We start from the raw sequence: 15,520 nt of genomic DNA, 5'->3' as shown, positions 1-15,520 counted from the left end.
CAATGTTAGCTAGCTAACATTAGGCTCTAACTAGAAAAGCAAATTGCTCTGGGTAACAAATAATAAGTAGGGAGCCTGCCAGCTAATGTTAGCTAACTAGCTAACAGTACACTTTAGTTTGAAATGACACGACTTTCTGTCAAAATTGGAATTGTGTAATATCTGAAATTGTAGCTAGCTAACGCTAGACTCTCTTGCCTCTATACATCAACATGCATCATGGACGCGTCTCTCTGTCAGGAATGCCATACCACGGTTGCTGTTAGTTTGAAGATGTAATCCGGAGACAGGTGTTTTCTCCATCTCTTTAGCTATCATACTCTAATTCCACTGATTTCAAAACTTGATCCTCCAGAAAATGGAGAGCAACACTTACGCAGCTCCACTGCACAAAAAATATTATTTAAAAGCCGCGTTTGACAGGATTACCAACACAGATTGACGAGCTCAAATAGACAGACGCCTTCATTATGGCAGACCAATCCGAACTCCTCTCTCGGCATGTCCAGCTCACTCATTATCTCAGCCAATCATGGCTTGTGGGAAGGTTGCTAACTTTTTCTGTGGCTTAACCAACAAGGCTTGTAATTTAACAATTTTATTCGTATTTACAGATGGCATACAAGTTTGTTATTAAGGCACATGAAAGTTCATATGTTCAAGAAGGCATTTCTTCCCCAAAATATTTTTTACGTTCAAACGGCTCTTCTGTGAAGTCGTGACTTGCGACATACGCCTAGTTTCCTGAATCGGGTCACAAATGATAGCCCCACTAAGCATAAACCAGATGGGATGGTGTATCGCTGCAGAATGCTGTAGTAGCCATGCTGATTAAGTGTGCCTTGAATTCTAAACAAATTACAGACAGTGTCACCAGCAAGCACCCCCACACCATCACACCTCCTCCACCATGTTTCACGGTGAGAACCACACACGCGGCGATCATCCGTTCACCTATTCTGCGTCTCACAAAGACATGGCGGTAGGAACCAAAAGTCTCAAATTTGGACTCGTCAGACCAAAGGACAGATTTCCACTGGTGTAATATCCATTTCTCGTGTTTCTTGGCCCAAGCAAGTCTCTTCTTATTATTGGTGTCCTTTAGTAGTGTCATGGTTCCACCTGTCACCAGAGAGCGGCAGAGACCGTCCTAGAGACATTAACGACACTCAGGTGTGTCCTATTTACTCATTATGATTTCCCTGTTAAAAGAGGTGTGTTTTCTGTTGTCCTTTTCTGAAGCTTGAATTATGTGCCATGTGCGTTTGTCTCCTGAGTGAGTTTTCAAGACTTAGTGTTTGTTGTTTTGCCAGTGTTACTGTGATCCTTCTGCTACCGTTTCTCAGTAAAGTATTATGTTTATCCTTAACCGCTGATTCCTCATCTGGTCTCTTCTCTGCACTTGGGTCCAACCTCACCATGTCACAGCAAGCTTCAGCCAACAACATGGACCCAGCAGAGATCACCCAGATCAAGAATGTTGTGACCCACCAAGGAGCACTGCTCAGGCAGCAGCAAGAACAACTCATCCAGATATCAGAGTCCCTCCGGGCACTTACAGACTCCCCCCAACCACAGTCCAACCCCAACCCAGGAGGAGCCAATTCCCACATCTAATCATCCAGTGCTACAGGCATCACCGTAGTTCCTCCAGGGACCCTGCACCGGGAACTTAAGATCCCAGCCCCATAGCGGAATAACGACCACACGGGAGGATGCAAGGGGTTTCTCACCCAGCGCTCTCTGGTGTTCGAGCTACAGTGCTCCTCATTCACACCGATCGGGCTATGATCGTCTACATAATTTCTCTACTCTCAGGCAAGGCCCTGGCGTGGGCAATGGCGGTCTGGGAACAGCGGCCACCATCCTGCAGCTCCATATTAGCCTTCACTGCCAAGCTGCGACGAGTCTTCGACCACACAGTCTGCGGATGAGAAGCAGCCAGCCAAGGGGCCAGACCAGTGGCTGACTTCGCCATTGAGTTCCGAACCCTCGCTGCGGAGAGTGGATGGAATATGGAGGCACTGGTCACCGCTTTCCACCAGGGGTTGTCTAACTCCATCAAGGATGAACTGGCCTCTCAGGAACTGGGAGAGGACCTTGAGTCCCTGATAACGCTGTAAATCAGGATCGACAACCGCCTCAGAGAACGCTTGAGACAGAGCTTTTTTGACACCACCCCAAGTTCCCTGTATCCTGAGCACCCTATGCCCCCCGAACCCAGAATTGAGGAGCCCATGCAGCTGGGATGCACACGTCTGAGCCCCAGGAGCGTGACCGGTGCAAGCTTGAAGGCTGCTGCCTCTACTGCAGAGGTCTCGGCCATCTCCACGCTACATGCCCAGAGCTAATGGGAAATGCCAGGGCTAGCCAGGACAAGGGAAGACCCTGACGAGCTGTGCAGTTACCTCCCGGCAACCCAGTCACCGTCTGTCACTACCCGCAACCCTCCACTGGGACAACCGTCAGCACCAGATTCAAGCCTTCGTGGACTCTGGGGCCGCAGATAATTTCATTGATCAACACTTTGCCAGAGAATTACAAATCCCCTGCGTGAAATCCCTCTACAGATTCAAGCCCACGATGGATGCCTCATTGGTTCCGGCCAGGTGGAATATCAGACCAAGCCCATTCTACTGCATGTTTGGGTGAATCACTCAGACTCTTAGTTTTCTTTTGATCACGGCTCCCGAGAACCCCCTTATCCTATGGTACCTCTGGCTAGCGCTACATAACCCACTGCTCTCCTGGTCCACGGGACACCTCCTGGACTGGGGTAAGAACTGCCAGATCAAATGTCTAAGACCCCCACCTAGAGCCTCGCCACGTCCCCCAGCATCCATTGAAGACCAAGAATTCTCTGCTCCCCCCGAATACTTTGACCTCTGGGAGGCCTTCAGTAAGAGGTAAGCCGCCACCCTCCCTCCTCATCATCCATACGACTGCGCCATAGAACTCCTACCCGGCTCCACCTCTCCCCGGGCCATCTTTACTCCCTCAACATCCCCAGCTGGTGCAAGTTACTTCTTCGTAGGAAAGAAGGATGGAGGTCTGCGTTCCTGCATCGACTACCGAGGGCTGAACAGGATCACGATTAAGAACCGTTAACCCCTACCCCTGATGTCCGCCACCTTGGAGCTGGCCCAGGGGGCCCAATTCCCCTGATGTCCGCTTGTAATCTGGGGGGAATCAGGGAGGGAGATGAATGGAAAACTGCCTTTAACCTGTTGGGGATAGGGGGCAGTATTTGCACGGCCGGATAAAAAATGTACCCGATTTAATCTGGTTACTACTCCTGCCCAGTAACTAGAATATGCATATAATTGTTTGATTTGGATAGAAAACACCCTAAAGTTTCTAAAACTGTTTGAATGGTGTCTGTGAGTATAACAGAACTCATTTGGCAGGCCAAAACCTGAGAAGATTCCAAACAGGAAGCGCTCTCTCTGACCATTTCATGGCCTTCTTGATCATCTCTAACCAAAACAGGGGATCTCTGGCATGACGTGACATTTTCTAACGCTCCCATAGGCTCTCAGAAGGCGCCAGAAAGCTGAATGGTGGCTTTGCAGGCCCTGGCTGAAAAACATTAGCGCATTTTGTAAGTGGTCGATCTGAGGACAATGAGACTGGAGGCGCGTGCCCGAGCTGACACCATGTTTACTTTCTCTCTCTTTGAACGAAAACAACCTCTCCCGGTCGGAATATTATTGCTTTTTTACGAGAAAAATGGCATAAAAATTGATTTTAAACAGCGGTTGACATGCTTCGAAGTACAGTAATGGAATATTTAGAATGTTTTTGTCACGAAACGCGTCGGGCGCATCACCCTTATTTACCCTTCGGATAGTGTCTTGAACGCACAAACAAAACGCCGCTATTTGGATATAACTATGGATTATTTGGGACCAAACCAACATTTGTTATTGAAGTAGAAGTCCTGGGAGTGCATTCTGACGAAGAACACCAAAGGTAATCAAACTTTTCAAATAGTAAATCGGAGTTTGGTGAGTACCACACTTTGTGGGTGTCAAAATAGCTAGCCTGTGATGGCTGGGCTATCTACTCAGAATATTGCAAAATGTGCTTTCACCGAAAAGCTATTTTAAAATCGGACATAGCGAGTGCATAAAGGAGTTCTGTATCTATAATTCTTAAAATAATTGTTATGTTTTTTGTGAACGTTTATCGTGAGTAATTTAGTAAATTCACCGGAAGTGTTCGGTGGGAATGCTAGTCACATGCTAGTCACATGCTAATGTAAAAAGCTGGTTTTTGATATGAATATGAACTTGATTGAACAAAACATGCATGTATTGTATAACATAATGTCCTAGGATTGTCATCTGATGAAGATCATCAAAGGTTAGTGCTGCATTTAGCTGTGGTTTGGGTTTATGTGACATTATATGCTAGCTTGAAAAATGGGTGTCTGATTATTTCTGGCTGGGTACTCTGCTGACATAATCTAATGTTTTGCTTTCGTTGTAAAGCCTTTTTGAAATCGGACAGTGTGGTTAGATTAACGAGAGTCTTGTCTTTAAAATGGTGTAAAATAGTCATATGTTTGAGAAATTGAAGTAATAGCATTTCTAAGGTATTTGAATAACGTGCCACGGGATTCCACTGGCTGTTGAGTAGGTGGGACGCAAGCGTCCCACTGGCCCAGAGAGGTTAACACTCCTAGTGGCCACTGAGTATTTAGTCATGCCATTCGGATTTTCGAACTCACTGGCAGTCTTCCCAGCATTGGTCAATGATATGTTGAATCGGTTCATCTTTGTTTATGTCGACAACATCCTGATCTTATCCAAGATCCTTCCAGAACACATCCTGCACGTCCACCAAGTCCTGAGACGCCTCCCGAAGAGTCAACTATACGTCAAGATTGAGAAGTGTAGGTTCTATGCATCCCAAGTCTCTTTCCTGGGCCACATTATCTCTACCGCCGGCATGCAAATGGACCCTGTTAAGGTTAGGGCGGTCACTGACTGGCCCCATCCCGCCTCACTCAAACACGTCCAGCGATAGAGGTGGATGCCTCGGACACCGCATCAGGGCCGGTCCTTCCACAGCAGAACAAGGGGGACAAGAGAATGCACCCATGTGCCTTTCTTTCCAAGCAGTTCTCGCCAGCAGAACGCAACTACGATGTAGGCAACCGGGAGCTCTTGGCAGTCAAGTGGGCTCTTGAGGGGTGGAGACACTGGCCCGAGGGGGCACCTCATCCTTTCGTGACCTGGACAGAACATAAGAACTTGGTCTTCATACTAGACGTCGACCGATTATGATTTTTCAACGCCGATACCGATATCGGTTATTGGGGGCCCCAAAACCCTATGCCGACTAATCGGCCGATTTTTTTTATTTTTATTTATTTGTAATAATGACAATTACAACAATACTGAATGAACACTTATTTTAACTTAATATAATACATAAGTACTGTCAATTTAGCCTCAAATAAATATTGAAACATGTTCAATTTGGTTTAAATAATGCAAAAACAAGTGTTGGAGAAGAAAGTAAAAGTGCAATATGTGCCATGTAAAAAAGCTAACGTTTAAGTTCCTTGCTCAGAACATGAGAACATATGAAAGCTGGTGGTTCCTTTTAACATGAGTCTTCAATATTCCCGGGTAAGAAGTTTTTGGTTGTAGTTATTCTAGGAATTCTAGGACTATTTCTCTCTATACGATTTGTATTTCATATACCTTTGACTATTGGATGTTCTTATAGGCACTTTAGTATTGCCAGTGTAACAGTATATCTTCCGTCCCTCTCCTCGCTCCTACCTGGGCTCAAACCAGGAACACATCGACAACAGCCACCCTCAAAGCAGCGTTACCCATGCAGAGCAAGGGGAACAACTACTCCAAGTCTCAGAGCGAGTGACGTTTGAAACGCTATTAGCGCGCACCCGGCTAACTAGCTAGCCATTTCACATCGGTTACACCAGCTTAATCTTGGGAGTTGATAGGCTTGGAGTCATAAACAGCACAATGCTTGAAGAATTGCGAAGGGCTGCTGGCAAAATGCACGAAAGTGCTGTTTGAATGAATGCTTACATGCCTGCTGGTGCCTACCATCGCTCAGTCTCTATCAAATATCAAATCATAGACTTAATTATAATATAATAAACACACAGAAATACGAGCCTTAGGTCATTAATATGATCGAATCTGGAAACTATCATCTCGAAAACAAAATGTTTATTTTTTTCAGTGAAATACAGAACCGTTCCGTATTTTATCTAACGGGTGGCATCCCTAAGTCTAAATATTCCTGTTACATTGCACAACCTTCAATGTTATGTCATAATTACATAAAATCCTGGCAAATTTGTTCGCAACGAGCCAGGCGGCCCAAACTGCTGCATATACCCTGACTCTGTGTGCAATGAACGCAAGAGAACTGACACAATTTCACCTGGTTAATATTGCCTGCTAACCTGGATTTCTTTTAGCTAAATATGCAGGTTTAAAAATATATACTTCTGTGTATTGATTTTAAGAAAGGCATTGATGTTTATGGTTAGGTACAGTCGTGCAACGCTTGTGCTTTTTTCGCAAATGCGCTTTTGTTAAATCATCCCCCTTTTGGCGAAGTTGGCTGTCTTTGTTAGGAAGAAATAGTATTCACACAGTTCGCAACGAGCCAGGCGGCCCAAACTGCTGCATATACCCTGACTCTGTTGCAGAGGTGACACATTTTCCCTAGTTAAAAGAAATTCATGTTAGTAGGCAATATTAACTAAATATGCAGGTTTAAAAATATATACTTGTGTATTGATTTTAAGAAAGACATTGATGTTTATGGTTAGGTACACGTTGGAGCAACGACAGTCCTTTTTCGCAAATGTGCATCGCATCGATTTTATGCAACGCAGGACAGGCTAGATAAACTAGTAATATCATCAACCATGTGTAGTTAACTTGTGATTATGATTGACTTGATTGATAGTTTTTTATAAGATAAGTTTAATGCTAGCTAGCAACTTACCTTGGCTTCTTACTGCATTCGCGTAACAGGCAGGCTCCTCGTGGATTGCAATGTAAAGCAGGTGGTTAGAGCGTTGGACTAGTTAACCGTAAGGTTGCAAGATTGAATCCCAAGCTGACAAGGTAAAAATCTGTCGTTCTGCCCCTGAACAAGGCAGTTAACCCACCGTTCCTAGGCCGTCATTGAAAATAAGAATGTGTTCTTAACTGACTTGCCTAGTTAAAAAATATAATTTAAGAAAATATTTTAAAAATCAGCAAATCGGTGGCCAAAAATACCGATTACCGATTGTTATGAAAACTTGAAATCGGCCCTAATTAATCGGCCATTCCAATTAATCGGTCGACCTCTACTCCATACAAGAAGCCAGGAAATTGAACGCTCGGCATGCTGGGTGGGGTCTGTTTTTTAACAGGTTCAACTTCACTCTAGCCTATCGCCCGGGATCCAAGAATCAGAAAGAAGATGCCCTGTCCCGCCAACATTAATGAGAAGAGGGACACATCATCCCCAGCTCCCGCATTGTGGCTCCCCATGTTATTGAGTATAGAGACCACGGTACGATAAGCCCAGACCAGAGGACCTGACCCCAGCAGGGGTCCCGCTAACTGGCTTTATGTTCCGCGATCAGCCCATTCCTGAGTGCTACAATGGGGACACTCCTCTAAGTTAAATGGGCATCCAGGGGTTAATCGGACACTGGAGTTCCTGAGGCTGAATTTCTGGTGGCCCAACATGATTGAGGATGTAATATCCTTTGTTGTGGCCTGTTCCACCTGTGCCCAAAGCAAGTCCTCACGACAGCGACCGGCTGGGTTTCTCAAACCTCTGCCCATCCCCAGCTGGCCCTGGTCCCACCAGTCCGTAGACTTTATCACAGGGTTACCTCCATCCTAGGGCTTACCATTATCCTGGTAGTTGTTGATCTGTTCTCTAAGGCAGCCCATTTCATTATCTTACCCAAGTTGCCCCCAGCGAAGGAGACCGCTGATCTCATGATTACCCATGTCTTTCGACTACATGGACTTCCCCAGGACATTGTCTCGTCTGGGCGGAGTATGCTCACAACACACTGCTAAACTCGCGGTTTGAGTGTCAGTTTGGGTTCACCCCCCTGTTTCCTGAACAAGAGGCCGAATCAGGGGTGCCATCAGCCAAGGCGTTCATTCGGCAATGTCGCTGCACCAGGATCAGAGCGCGATCCTACTTGCTCTGCTCATCTGCCCGTCACCAACACCAGGCAAACTGACACCGAAGGCCTCTTCGTCTCCTCCGACTGGGTCAATGAGTGTGGCTGTCCACCCGTGATCTTCCCACCTGCGTAAGCTTGCTCCATGCTACCTATGACCATTCAAGATCCTGAGTCGCATCAACCCGGTCACCTATTGTTTCCAGCTTCCCAGGTCTATGAGGGTATGTCCATCCTTCCATGTCTCCCGTCTCAAGCTGGTAAGGACCAGTCCCTTCTCTCCCCCCACACCTGCCCCTCCGCCCCCTCGACTTGTCGATGGTCGACCGTCCTACACTTTCCGCCATCTGTTGGAGGCTCGTCGGGTACCTGGTGGACTGGGAGGGCTATGGCCCCGAGGAGCGGGCGTGGGTGCCTGCCCGGGACATCCTGGATCCAGGACTTGTTTGGGACTTCAACCAACTATGTGGTGGTTGCCCTGGCTCCATGGCTGGCGCCGCTCCTAGAAGCGGGGGTACTGTCACGGTTCCACCTGTTACCAGAGGTCGGCAGAGACCGTCGTAGAGACAATAACAACACTCAGGTGTGTCCTATGTACTCGTTAAGATTTCCCTGTTAAGTTAGGTGCATTTTATGTTGTCATTTGCTGAAGCTTGAATTATGTGCTGAGTGCCTTTGTCACCTGAGTGAGTTTTCGAGACTTAGTGTTTGTTGTTTTCCCAGTGTTACTGTGATCCTTCTGTTGCCGTTTCTCAGTAAAGTATTATGTTTATCCTTAACCGCTGATTCCTCGTCTGGTCTCTTCTCGGCAACTGGGTCCAACCTCACCATGACACAAGTAGTGGTTTCTTTGCAGCAATTCGACTATGAAAGCTTGATTCACGCAGTCTCCTATGAACAGTTGATGTTGAGATGTGTCTGTCACTTGAACTCTGTGAAGTATTTACTTGGGCTGCAATCTGAGGTGCAGGTAATTGCGGATTTCTGAGGCTAGTAACTCTAATGAACTTATCCTCTGCAGCAAAGGTAACTCTAGGTCTTCCTTTCCTGTGGCAGTCATCTTGAGTGCCAGTTTCATCATAGCGCTTGATGGTTTTTGCGACTAAACTTGAAAAGTTCTTGACATTGACTGACCTTCATGTCCTAAAGTAATGATGGACTGTCATTTCTCTTTGCTTATTTGAGCTGTTCTTGCCATAATATTGACGTGGTGTTTTTCCAAATAGGGCTATCTTCTGTATAGTACCCCTATCTTGTCACAACACAACTGATTGGCTCAAACACATTAAGAAGAAAAGAAATTCCACAAATGAACTTGTAACAAGCCACATCTGTTAATTAAAATGCATTCCAGGTGACTACCTCATGAAGCTGGTTGAGAGAATGCCAAGAGTGTGCAAAGCTGTCATCAAGGCAAAGGGTGGCTACTTTGAAGAATCTGAAATATAAAATACATTTTGATTTGTTTAACACTTTTTTGGTTACTACATGATTCCATATGTGTTATTTCACAGTTCTGATGTCTTTACTATTATTCCACAATGTAGAAAATAGTAAAATAAAGAAAAACCCTTGATTGAGTAGGTGTGTCCAAACTTTTGACTGGTACAGTATATATTGTATATACACTACATGACCAAAAGTATGTGGACACCTGCTCGCCGAACATCTCATTCCAAAGTCATGTATATTAATATGAGGTTGGTTCCCCTTTGCTGCTATAACAGCCTCTACTCTTCTGGGAAGGCTTTCCACTAGATGTTGGAACAATGCTGCAGGGGCTTCTATTCAGCGATGAGCATTACTGAGGTTGTGCACTGATGTTGGGCGATTAGGCCTGGCTCGCAGTCTGTGTTCCAATTCATCCCAAAGGTGTTCGATGGGGTTGAGGTCAGGGCTCTGTGCAGGCCAGTCAAGTTCTTCCAAACCCATCTCGACAAACCATTTCTGTGTGGACCTGACTTTGTGTACGGGGGAATGTCATGCTGAAACAGGAAAGGGCCTTCCCCAAACTGTTGCCACAAAGTTGAAGTACAGAATAGTCTAAAATGCAATTGTAGGCTGTAGCGTTAAGATTTCCTTTCACTGGAACTAATGAAAACCATGAAAAACAGCCTCAGACCATATTTTCCTCCACCACTTTACAGTTGGCACTATGCATTCGGGCAGGTAGAGTCCTCCTGGCATCCGCCAAACCCAGATTTGTCCTTCGTACTGCCAGCTGGTAAAGCATGATTCATCACTCCAGAGAACGTGTTTCCACTGCTCCAGAGCCCAATGGCGGCAAGCTTTACACCACTCCAGCCGACACTTGGCATTGTGCATGCTGATTTTAGCCTTGTGTGCGGCTGCTCTGCAATGGCAACCCATTTCATGAAGCTCCCGACGAACAATTATTGTGCTGACTTTGCTTCCAGAGCCAGGTTGGAACTCTGTAATGAGTGTTGTGACCGAGGAGAGACGATTTTTACGCACTACCCACTTCAGCCCTCAGCGATCCAGTTCTGTGAGCTTGTGTGGCCTACCACGTCGCAGTCTGAGCCGGTGTTGCCCCTAGACGTTTCCAATTCACATTAACAGCACTTACTGAAATAGCCGAATCCATTAATTTAATTTGAGTATCCACATACTTTTGTGTATATATAGCGTATATATGTGTGTGTGTGTGTGTATTATTGTGATACATATTTTATTCATTATTGTGTCCATTGTTTTCAGTCTAATACCGGTTAATAGCTCAGACCAACATGCAAAGAGATGGGTCACAGTCTGTCTTTTCCTAGAATGATTAATCAGATCTGTTCCAGTAAAATGGCCATAACATTGTTTGTTAAAGTTTGCTTAACAAATTAGATATCTCTTTAAAATGTATTCTGTTCCATTCTGTTACTCTTGTTTGTAAGGTTAGTTGCAGCTGGCTATGTCTGGAGACTGGGGAGACCCACCAGATGTTGAAAATGGCTGTCTAGATTATCTACAACGAATTGAATAACTCTTTGATTGTTATTTATCACATTTCCAAATGTCCAAACTTTTAGTAGTTTATAGGTCTGTGTTGTCTGGCCCAGGAGGAGATTGCAACAAGGTCCCAAAAGCTGAGCGATACTCTGAGGTTTTATATTACATACAACATCTCCCCTTAATCAGATTACAGGATATTCTAACCCTAATCTGGATAGGTTTTTTGTTGTTTGCTTGATAGCCACATCATACCAGGGTAACACTGTTAGCCTGAAACAAGCAATGTTATTCTATATGTGAATGACTTGATATGAGGCATATGGAGTAGTGATATTTGCATGAATGTAAATATTCCCTGGTCTTTATGGTGTCATTGCCTGGCCTCTACCTCTCTCTGATCTTCTCTCTGAGTGATAAGGGAGTCATATCTGTGTCTCGTCTCTTCGTCTTCCTTCACTACCCCTCCACACCTCCCCATCCCATCTCCTCCCTTCCCCACCTCCCTCCTCCTTCTCCTCCCTCTCTCATCAGTGCTCTCTCAGACAGTGCCGGCTGGAGTCTCGGTAAACTGGGCGTTTCATCCCATTCGCTCATTATCGCTAAGCCTTCATTGCCAATAATAAAGATTTCTCGGGCTGCTTCACTTTTGAATTTAGAGGAAATTACATTGAACAACAGGGAGCCCATGGCTCTAAATGTTTAATTAGAGTTGATAAACACAAGGGGATCAATCACGACTAGCGAAAAGGGGCTGAGAGAGAGAGGCTGAGAGATAAAAAGAGAGAAATGAGAGAACGAGAGTGGGAGGAGAGAGCGAGAGGGAGAGGGAGAGAAGAGAGAGAGAGGAGGGAGAGAGAGAGAGAGAGAGAGAGAGAGAGAGAGAGAGAGAGAGAGAGAGAGAGGAGAGAGAGAGAGAGAGAGAGAGAGAGAGAGAGAGGAGAGAGAGAGAGAGAGAGAGAGAGAGAGAGAGAGAGAGAGAGAGAGAGAGAGAGAGAGAGAGAGTATATAGTTGCAGTGTTCTTTCTCCCTTTCACCAGTAGCATACAGCTGTAGTGACGTTGAGATACTTCTGCCATCCACTATGGACATTAAAATGCAGCTGCCTTATAGACTCAGACTCTTATAATAAAGAGTGTAAAGAGATGTTGGAAAGGAAAGGATAAAGGGATACAAGGCCAGATGGAACACAATCTGCAGCAAATGATAAAACTGCATGCAGGGAAGTCAGTTGAGGAACTAGATAAAGAGTGTTGGACAGAAAGTAACAGAGAGGAAGAAGGTATTTGCATTTTAAAGATACTTGTACCTGTATTGGCTTGAAACACTTACAGTACATCTACAACATCCAACATATTCATATGGCAGAAATACTGAGAGAGAAAGGAAGGTGAGAAAGTACCTAAGAAAGTTGAAAGGAGCAGAGCAGATCTAGGATGGAAATACTTTTTACAGTCGGTAGACAGAAAGGCAGACAGGCGGGCTGTTGTAGTATATTGCAGGGCGGATGGCACACAGACATGCAGACAGGCAGAAAGACAGAACAGGCAAGCAGGCAGGCAGACAGACAGGCAGGCAGGGAGACAGACAGACATAACAGGCAGACAGGCAAGGAGTTGTGGAGATGGCTGGCTGTGTAATCCTCCAGGGTGCCATGTTTCTGTCAGCCATCATCTGGATGAGTCACAGCTGTGTTCCGGTAAGATGCCGTCACATGCACTCTCTCTCTCACCGACATCACCGTGATTCACCGTGCCTCACAGTCGCAGCATCAATTAGGAGAGAGGTTATACCATGGCCCACAAAATCATGTTCACACTATCGTGCCGAACCTAACCATACAATACTGTATTGGCTCAAATGCCTTCTCCTCAGTCGACTCAGTAGTGTGAAAATGGTATTAGACTCAAACGGACACAGATGTGAAGAGTCTAGCAAGAAACAATCAGGGAGGGACTATATGTGCAGGTAAGATAAACTGTATATCTGGATTAGACATGGCTGTACTCTGAGCAGGTATTAGTCCACAGACAGTTAATACTGATCAAATGATCAAATCAAGTACAGTGGATGACATAATGATGTCAAATTAGGTCATTGTGATTTGAATGTTGTGTCTGCACAATCTGCCGGCAGGGTGGAGATAGAGGACAAGTTAGATAGGTTTGCATTCCAAATGACACCCTATTCCCTACATAGTGCACTACTTATGCGCCCTGGTCAAAAATAGTGCACTATATAGGGAATAGGGTGCCATTTGGGACACAGCGGGGAGATGTGAACTCATCAGTCCAAATGCAGAAGCAGCCGCACTGTTCAGTGTCTCATTTCAAGTGCATAGAGCAGCTATTGGCATTTCTTTGGCATGTTTAGGTAGGCTACCTCCAGGGAATTGACTGCACAACCAAACCCAACAGTAGGCCAAAATATAGTTGGGTGATATGGGGTGACACGTGAAATGCCATGTGTACAGTCGTGGCCAAAAGTTTTGAGAATGACACAAATATGAATTTTCACAAAGTCTGCTGCCTCAGTTTGTATGATGGCAATTTGCATATACTCCAGAATGTTATGAAGAGTGATCAGATGAATTGCAATTAATTGCAAAGTCCCTCTTTGCCATGCAAATGAACTGAATCCCCCAAAAACATTTCCATTGCATTTCAGCCCTGCCACAAAAGGACCAGCTGACATCATGTCAGTGATTCTCTCGTTAACACAGGTGTGAGTGTTGACGAGGACAAAGCTGGAGATCACTCTGTCATGCTGATTGAGTTTGAATAACAGACTGGAAGCTTCAAAAGGAGGGTGGTGCTTGGAATCATTGTTCTTCCTCTGTCAACCATGGTTACCTGCAAGGAAACACGTGCCGTCATCATTGCTTTGCACAAGAAGGGCTTCACAGTCAAGAATATTGCTGCCAGTAAGATTGCACCTAAATCAACGATTTATCGGATCATCAAGAACTTCAAGGAGAGCGGTTCAATTGTTGTGAAGAAGGCTTCAGGGCACCCAAGAAAGTCCAGCAAGCGCCAGGACCGTCTCCTAAAGTTGATTCAGCTGCGTGATCGGGGCACCACATACAGAGCTTGCTCAGGAATGGCAGCAGTCAGGTGTGAGTGCATCTGCACGTACAGTGAGGCGAAGACTTTTGGAGGATGGCCTGGTGTCAAGAAGGGCAGCAAAGAAGCCAATTCTCTCCAGGAAAAACATCAGGGACAGACTGATATTCTGCAAAGGGTACGGGGATTGGACTGTCCAGAGAAGACAAGGTGAGAGCTACCATCAGTCTTGTGTCATGCCAACAGTAAAGTATCCTGAGACCTTTTCATGTGTGGGGTTGCTTCTCAGCCAAGGGAGTGGGCTCACTCAAAATTTGGCCTAAGAACACAGCCATGAATAAAGAATGGTACCAACACATCCTCCGAGAGCAACTTCTCCCAACCATCCAGGAACAGTTTGGTGATGAACAATGCCTTTTCCAGCATGATGGAGCACCTTGCCATAAGGCAAAAGTGATAATTAAGTGGCTCGGGGAACAAAACATCGATATTTTGGGTCCATGGCCAGGAAACTCTCCAGACCTTAATCCCATTGAGAACGTGTGGTCAATCCTCAAGAGGCGGGTGGACAAACAAAAATCCACAAATTCTGACAAACTCCAAACATTGATTATGCAAGAATGGGCTGCCATCAGTCAGGATATGGCCCAGAAGTTAATTGACAGCATGCCAGGGCGGATTGCAGAGGTCTTAAAAAAGAAGGGTCAACACTGCAAATATTGACTCTTTGCATCAACTTCATGTAATTGTCAATAAAAGCCTTTGACACTTATGAAATGCTTGTAATTATACTTCAGTATTCCATAGTAACATCTGACAAAAATATCTAAAGACGCTGAAGCAACAAACTTTGTGGAAATTAATATGTGTGTCATTCTAAAAACTTTTGGCCACGACTGTATGTACATTTGATAAAAGTATGTAAGCATTTCAAGACTGCCATTCAGTTTGTGCTTAGCTGCCATTTCACTTTTTTCAATCTTAATACTAGGGGATAGTTTCATGTTTTAGACATACTTTGAAAATGTTTAAGACATATTTTAGATGTTGATTTCCTTCCAGAAAGCCTCTGATCACGCTTTGCTTGGCGACATCGTATCATGTCACCCCAATCGCCAGCACATATCAAAGACGCGTCAAGAAATTGGTTGCAACTCCATTTTCTTCCTCTTCCTGCACGATTGATAACTGAACGTTCATGGGTATGAACATGACAAGTAAATGTGCCAACAAATAATAAGACAGAAATCATGCAGTCAAGGTAAAAAAATAAATACAAAAAATAAGAAATGAAAGAATGACAGGGTCT

This window comes from Salmo salar, chromosome 19 (assembly GCF_965601325.2).
Source record: "Salmo salar chromosome 19, fSalSal1, whole genome shotgun sequence".
Lineage (NCBI taxonomy): Eukaryota > Metazoa > Chordata > Actinopteri > Salmoniformes > Salmonidae > Salmo > Salmo salar.
Note: the sequence above shows the minus strand (reverse complement) of the source record.